Genomic DNA, 7572 nt, shown 5'->3' with positions numbered 1-7572 from the left:
AAAACTTGCACATTTTAAAATTATAAATATGATTTCATATATAAGGTTGTAGATTAATTAATGCAGTTAAAATGGACGGAGTAGCCATGAAGCCGCGTGACGTGCCCCGGCCTGCTGAACCCAAATTTGGAGTTTGGGCTGAAGGTTTTAGCTTAGGAGACATATATATAGTATAGGTGCTGGGTGGGGCTGTTGTTTTAACTTTAAGGCCTAGACCCAAGCTAATTTACTCTTTTTTTCTTTTATAGAATTACCTTTTTGTCTCTACTTTTTCCTTTCCTTCTGAAAGACAATTCAGAGTACTCGAATCCAAGAGCTTAAAGAAGATTACATCTCAAGCAATTAAGGCTTAGATATTAAACTGGACTCTAATTTTTTATAAATAGTAATGAGTTGAGTAGTGAAATAAGTTATATTGAGTCTATTTAAAATGAGTTTAAAGTGTGTTTGAATGTTAATATGAGTTTAATATTTTTTTATGAGAAATTGAAAAAAATTATAGATCCCACGTATAAAAATGTTTTAAGTTAAAAAAAATTATGGGTCTCACGTGTAAGAAGGTTTTGAGTTAGGATGAATTTAATACTTTGAGAATTTGGTATTTGGATGTTAAACAAAACTTAAAATTAGATTGAATTCAATTGAGCTCAGTTGAATTTGAAAACCAAATACAGCCTTAAAGGTGTAAAATGCCTACAACAACACGAAAATAGGGAATACAGAATTTTCGGTCGGAAAGATGCACGAAAGAATGCACGCCCACATTGCCAAAATGAGCTTGCCGAAAACCAGAGCCCAAAGCTTTTGCTGGAGCCACTAGTTTTACTCAACCTTTGTTGACATCATGATCATGAGTTAGGCGCAAAGATAAACAATATGCAATATGCTGTTAATTTTATACACGTATCATATTCGTATAACCTAGTGAGGATGGCTTAGATTTGATTACCAAATACATATATTCCCTCATCACCGTTACAAACTCTCTAGTACTTATAATTGGGCCAATCTTCTTCATTTTGTATATGAACATCACCCAATGGAATATTGTTGCACAATTTTTTTTTTTTTTTTAACAACAGGGACCAATTAATTTCAAATAAGACTGAATTAATCCAAGCACCAATACAATAATTTCCCAAAAACCAACATATTTGGGCAAGATTAAAGATTTTAAACTTCAAATTCGGTTTCAAGGAAAAAGAGATCAATCTTCATAGATAAACTAAGCCAGAGCAAACTGGTATCCAAAAAATGAGATGTGTATACGTACTAACAACTGAGATTATCACCAGGAGCAATCCCAAGTAGATCGCAATACTTGATGTAATACCCAGTACGAGATTGGACTGCACTAGGGTTTCCACCGTTGCATTCAATTGCACCGTTAATGACTTGAATTGTTGCACCGAATCCTTCTTGACTTAGTCTTTGGTGTACATTGATCATCCAAAACCATAAGGCTGTCTTAAATGAAATAACAGGGTCTGTGGCTACAGTTTCAGGAGAGTTTAATCCATCAAATCCAATGCTATTTCCAGCAGCTCCATAGTTGTAATTCCAAGTTAACTGAAGTGGTCCACGACCAAAGTATTTCTTATCAGGGTTGCATGGATACTGTGTATTGGTCTCATCACAGTAGTCTTGCGAACCACCGTTTATCTCTTCTATGTAGCACAAAGCTGCCCAAATATAAACAGTTTACTTCAATTTTCAGGTTCATGTGGTTCTCTTTACATGAATGTACGCATGCAATAGCTCAATAACCGACTAAGAATGCTACAAATTAAGCTGATGTATGCCTAGCTATGATCAATGACATATGAAATTAATCATATATATATATATATATATTCTGTTGCATATTTAATTAAGGTTGTTTCAGTAAGTAGGATATGTACATAATTATATTTAAAGATCAGAGAGGGGGAGTAAGATCTTACATCCAGTCTCATGTGCAACATTGGCTAAGAAAGCTGCAACCGCACGCTTGGAATCATCAACAGAACCAGCGGCGAACTGTTTATACGCGCTAACAGCATCAAGAAAGGCTGCTCTAGTATAGAAGCTCTTCCCTGGACAGTCTCCATTACTGGTCTGATTAAGTATCCCATTAAAGAAATCATCCGTTACAAAATCAGCCACCGAAACATCGATAGAGCTACCAAAGAAGGGCAGACAGTAATATGTCTGGGGAAATGATGAAGTATTAGTACAGGGGCCTTCTTTGCACCCCGAGCCGCAGTAGTCATTGCCAGTGCCACAATACCCGAACTGGCTGCAGCATACGTTTGGTCCACAACCACAGTTTTGACCCTTCACATGAGTGCTGGGGAAGACAATTACTGCAACTAAGATTCCAAGTAGATTAAGCGTTAGTAAATCTTGCCTTGCACTAAAACCTGCCATTTTAGGTGGGTATCTTGCTCTATTTTCCATTTTCCTTCTCTTCTTCTTTGACTGAAAAAAAAAATGGAGAAGAAGAACGGGTGTCTATGGAGATGGCTTTAGGAAGAGGAAGTTTCGTTGAACGACCTGAGAAATTGCAGAGGAAGCGTAAATGGCGGGTCATTGACTGGACTTTGACTTTTCAACAGCAATACGAGCTGGACTTTGCCAGCTCGCCTTTTTTTTTTTTTTTTCAATGATTAATAAATAATTTTTAATGATATTATGAATTTTTAAAAAAATATATTTAAAAGTATTAAAAAAATACATATAAAAAAGCAAAAAAAAAAAAATCAAAATAATTAGCGGGGTATTGTGGACTTTGTTTTGTTTTTTAGAAATCTTTTAAAGAAAATGATATTTTCACTATTAGTTTTTAATCCTCGATATTATTGTTTGAATTTTTTATTTTATTTTTTAATTTTTTTAATTTAGTGATTAAAGAAATACTTTTTAATAGTATTGTGATTTTTTTTTATTTTTTAAAAAAACATTTAAAAATGTTTAAAAATACATGTAAAAAAAATAACAAAACAAAAAATCAATTATACCAAACAGAAGCTCTCAGCGAGATTCTATATATATATATATATATAGAAATGATTTCTATAAGTTTAAGGAAAAAGCTATTATGCCTCTCTATTTTGTCTATTCTATTTGATCGCTGGTTAAATTTTTTTTTTTTTTAAATAATTGAGGAAGTGATTTTAAGTATATTAATATATATTTTTTATTTTTTTAAAATATTTAAACGTATTAAAAAAATATGAAAAGATAAAAATAAAAAATAAAAAAATTTTACAACCCAACAGCCAAGTTGGGGCAGCATAGTAGCGCACCCTAAGTTTAAATGGACGATCTTCGCTTAAGCTTTGCAACAGTTTTGTGGCTTCCCTGCATATATGGTAACAGCTCAATGATCTTCACGAGACCAACGTATCATAAGTGTTACCCTGTTGCACATGGTGACACTTACGATTTTGTTTGGATCTTTGAAATCTGATCTCTCTGTATATAATTTGGCCCCTGTAGTTCAGATGCTACTACTTTAGATAAATGATATTTATAGTTGTGAAGTGCGTAAATATTGTATAATCTTTTTAAAAAAATTGAATAAATATGAGATATATATAAAAAAATAAAAATAAATTTTTTTTTTAAATAATTATATAATACTTACGTACTCTACTACTATACATTACTATTTAAGTTAAGTGTTAGTCTGACTGTTAATCACGATTGACTGCGAGATACCGATCGACCGTAAATATCAAACTGGTCATTATCAAATGATGCTCATGTGCAATGACTACGTATTATTTTAGGGCTTCCAAAATTTTAAAAAAATTATCATTTCTTATAAATTATTAAATATTACGGAATTCCGAGACATATATATAATTCTTTTATAACTCATTTACGATTCCATATTATAATTAATTAATATAAATATACCACTTTATTAAAATTACATAGTTGCCCGCCGTTTGCATCTAAAATTATGAAAAATATTACTTTGTTCGTTCATTTTGTCCTCTCTCATGTATTTTGATTTTTTTTTTAATTTTCTTTTACTTTATAAGTAAGGAATTGATTATTTGTGTATTAATTTTTTTTTTTATTTTTTAAAAATATTTTAAAATGATAAAAAAATATAAATTAAAAAATTAAAAAAATAAAATGTTGACTTTAGCGATCAGATTAAGCGGGTTGAGCGACAGGGTAATCCCACTCATTAATTATATATGTACAATTAATTTGTAAAAAAAAAAAAAAAAAAAAAATTTCATTAGTACTGAACCAAAATATATATACAACTAAGAATATTCTTAATGGATTAGTTAAAAGTTAAATTTATTGAATATTTAACTATTAGAGAGTAAAATATACTTATAATAGATTAGCTAAATTCTAATATTTAGAATTTAACTACAGTGACTTTTAAAATTTTTTTTAAATTTAAAGATTATTGTACATATATAAAATATATATTTTATTAATTATTTTTTTCTCTCTTTCTTTTTATCACATATTTGATTATAATTGGTATATTAATTTGAGTTAGTGATATATTAATTTAATAAGAATATGATTATTAATTAATATATAATAAGTAGAATAGTAAAATATGATAAAATAAAATAAATTAATAATTAAAAAATTAAATATTTTTAAAATTATTAGTTATTCATTATTATATAATGAATAAATAAATAATTTAATATAGAAATTTACTATAAATAATTAAAATTAAAATTATTTTATATTATTTTATTATTATATAATAAAAAAATAACTATTTCAATATAAAAATTTATATGAATAAAATAATTAAAAGTTAAATTTTTCTAATATTTATAAAAAATACTTTACTATAGCCGAAAAGGTTCTATCCAAGCAAAATGGATGGTCTTTATCTATTTATTTATGAAAAATTATTCGTATCAGTCTATAACCGTAGCATACAGTACACTGAGGTGTGCTGCGGTATTTAAAAAATAAAATAAAATAAAATAAAAATTTGTGTGATGCGCTCCGAGTACATGTTCATGCGTACAATTGTTCTTTATTTAGAGGGAGACACAAAGGGATCCCGATCCCACAATCTGACGTGTTACTTTCTCTCCCTACCCCGCGCCCCACTTCCCCTCCCGTCCCCAGCAAATAGCCGACGTCGTTCGTCGGAGCCAGTCCCAGGAAACCGCTAACGTCGTCTCTCCGCTCTCATTCCTCGTTGACAGTACGAACAGTTTTTTTTTTTTCCCACCATTTCTCCCTTCCCCTCCCTTTCGATGATCTGTTTTTGCAATTTCTTTCAGTTTCTCAACAACCAGACAGAGACAGTTGCAAATTCATTATTTTCCTTTCATTTTCTTTAATTTTCTTAACAGCCAAACAAAGAGAATCAAACAGAGAGCAAGTTGCAAATTCATTATTTTCCTTTCATTTTCTTAACAGCCAAACAAAGAGAGATTCATACCTGGCAGTTGCTTCCATTTCCTTTCAACTCCTTTCATTTTCTCAACAATCAAACAGAGATTCATACCTGACAGTAGAGGGCTGTCGGCGACGTCGTCTAGCTATCTGGGGGCTCCGGGAAAGGAAAGTGGGAGGAGGGGTACTGGGCGCTGGGTGAAGAGAGAGAGAGAGAGAGAGAGAGAGAGGCACGGGAAAGAGGGGGGAGAGAAGGAGACAAAAAAAAAAAAAAAAGGTGACATTATCAATGTTGTGGAATGCTTTTGTGAAATTTCTATCTATAATTTTTCCATTTATTTATGAGTCTCCATGAATACAGAGTCGTTGGAGATAGCTCTCCAATATTCAACCTTTTTCCTAGTACTAGGCTAACTAAATTGCATGGCACCAGCTTCGACAGCTTTATCTCTTTTTATTTCATACATAAAAGGAAAAAAAAAAAACGTAATTAATAAATGGTGATAACAAAATACATGATATCCCTGATCCTAGCAAGACAGATTATCGCCGGGTGCTACACCAAATTGTTGACAATATTGAGTGTATTTGTCGATACGGGACTGAACCTTCTCAGGTTCTTTACCGTTACATTCAACATCACCATTAATGGCCTTGATGGTTGCTCCAAACCCCTTGCTCACAGATTGTTGAACACTAGTCTTCCAATACCATAAAGCAGCCTTAAAAGACACAACTGCGTCTGTGGCAACAGTTTCAGGAGAGTTTAATCCATCAAATCCATTGTTGCTTCCGGCCTGAGCGTAGTTGTAGTTCCAGGTTAGTTGGAGTGGTCCTCGGCCGTAGTAACGCTTGCTAGGGTTGCATGGATATTGGGGGTAGTCTGTGTTGCAGTAATTCTGCGTGTCAGGAACATCCCTTTCTTCTATATAGCAGAAACCTATTATATTCAACAACAACAAAGACAACAACAAAAAAAATCAATTCTTTACACTGTAATACGTACACCTCATTCCCATGAGTACTCCAAATATTTATTTTGTCTCTGTTTCTGAATCTGTATCTTTATTTACAAACAGCATATATATCACATACAAAGATGCATTCTAGCTTGCAAGTAAATGGCCAAACTTGTAAGTTTCAGTTCTTGATCTAAGTTTGGGTTTGCTGATGCTGCTAAACATTTGATCCAAAAATTCAAGTATCTTTATCATGAGTTTGATTAATCTTGAACTTTCGATTTGCCATGAAAATATGTATATGTATGTATGTATGTGTGTGCATGTACTTGATAATGAAGTTCTAGAGAAAATTGAGATCTTACTTCCTGTCTCATGTGTGGCATGGGCGAAAAAAGCAGCGATCTCACGCTTAGAATCATCGGCAGACCCAACCCTGCCAAACTGTTCATAAGAATTAAGGGCATTAACGAATGCAGCTCTTGTGTAGAAGCTCTTCCCCGGACAATCTCCAACGGCCTGATTAAGTATCCCATTAAAGAAATCCTCCGTCACAATATCAGGCACCGAGACATCATTAGGGCCGTTGCAGGGGCCTTCTTTGCAACCCACACCACAAAATTCCTCGGTCTTACCGCAATAGCCGTATTGGCTGCAACATTCATCTGCTGCACAGCCACACGAGCCCTGACCCTTCACATACCCAGGCACCGCTCCGGCTAAGAATACTCCGACCAGAACAAGGGTTAGTAGATTTTTCTTTGGACTAAAAGCAGCCATCTTGGGTGGTGTTCGATCAGGTGAAAGATAAAATGTGTTGGGAGTAAAAGTGAGGTCGATTGGTTGATATTTATAGAGCAGCTGGTACATGTAAAGAGAAGGGTACGAAATTACGAATAGCTTTAAGGAAACTTCTTTGCACCTGAGAAATTGTAGAGAGAGCGCAACTCGCGGTTCTTTGACTAGACTTTTGACTTTTCAACACCATAAACTGCTCTTTGTCGGACGATGAATAAAATTACGTTAACGTGTGCAATCCGCCAATTTTTCTTTTAATGAGCAATGCTGTGTACGTAATTAATTTTATTTTTAAATTTTTTTAAAATTATAATAATATTCTTATTAAAATTATTATTTTTTATTTAATAAAGAGTTTGCATACACAATCTCCATTTGGAGATTACAAATTTCTATTTTTTTTTTCTTATTTATCGACGTGAACTGTAGGATG

General features: G+C 32.7%; 1 pseudogene; it reads right to left on the bottom strand.

Moving 5' to 3' along the window:
* Positions 1–1089: 1089 nt before the first annotated feature.
* LOC121246205 lies at positions 1090–7183 on the bottom strand (annotated as a pseudogene).
* Positions 7184–7572: the final 389 nt, after the last annotated feature.

This window comes from Juglans microcarpa x Juglans regia, chromosome 1S, assembly GCF_004785595.1.
Source record: "Juglans microcarpa x Juglans regia isolate MS1-56 chromosome 1S, Jm3101_v1.0, whole genome shotgun sequence".
NCBI classification, from domain to species: Eukaryota; Viridiplantae; Streptophyta; class Magnoliopsida; order Fagales; family Juglandaceae; genus Juglans; species Juglans microcarpa x Juglans regia.
Note: the sequence above shows the minus strand (reverse complement) of the source record. Positions and strands in the feature narration are given on the sequence as shown.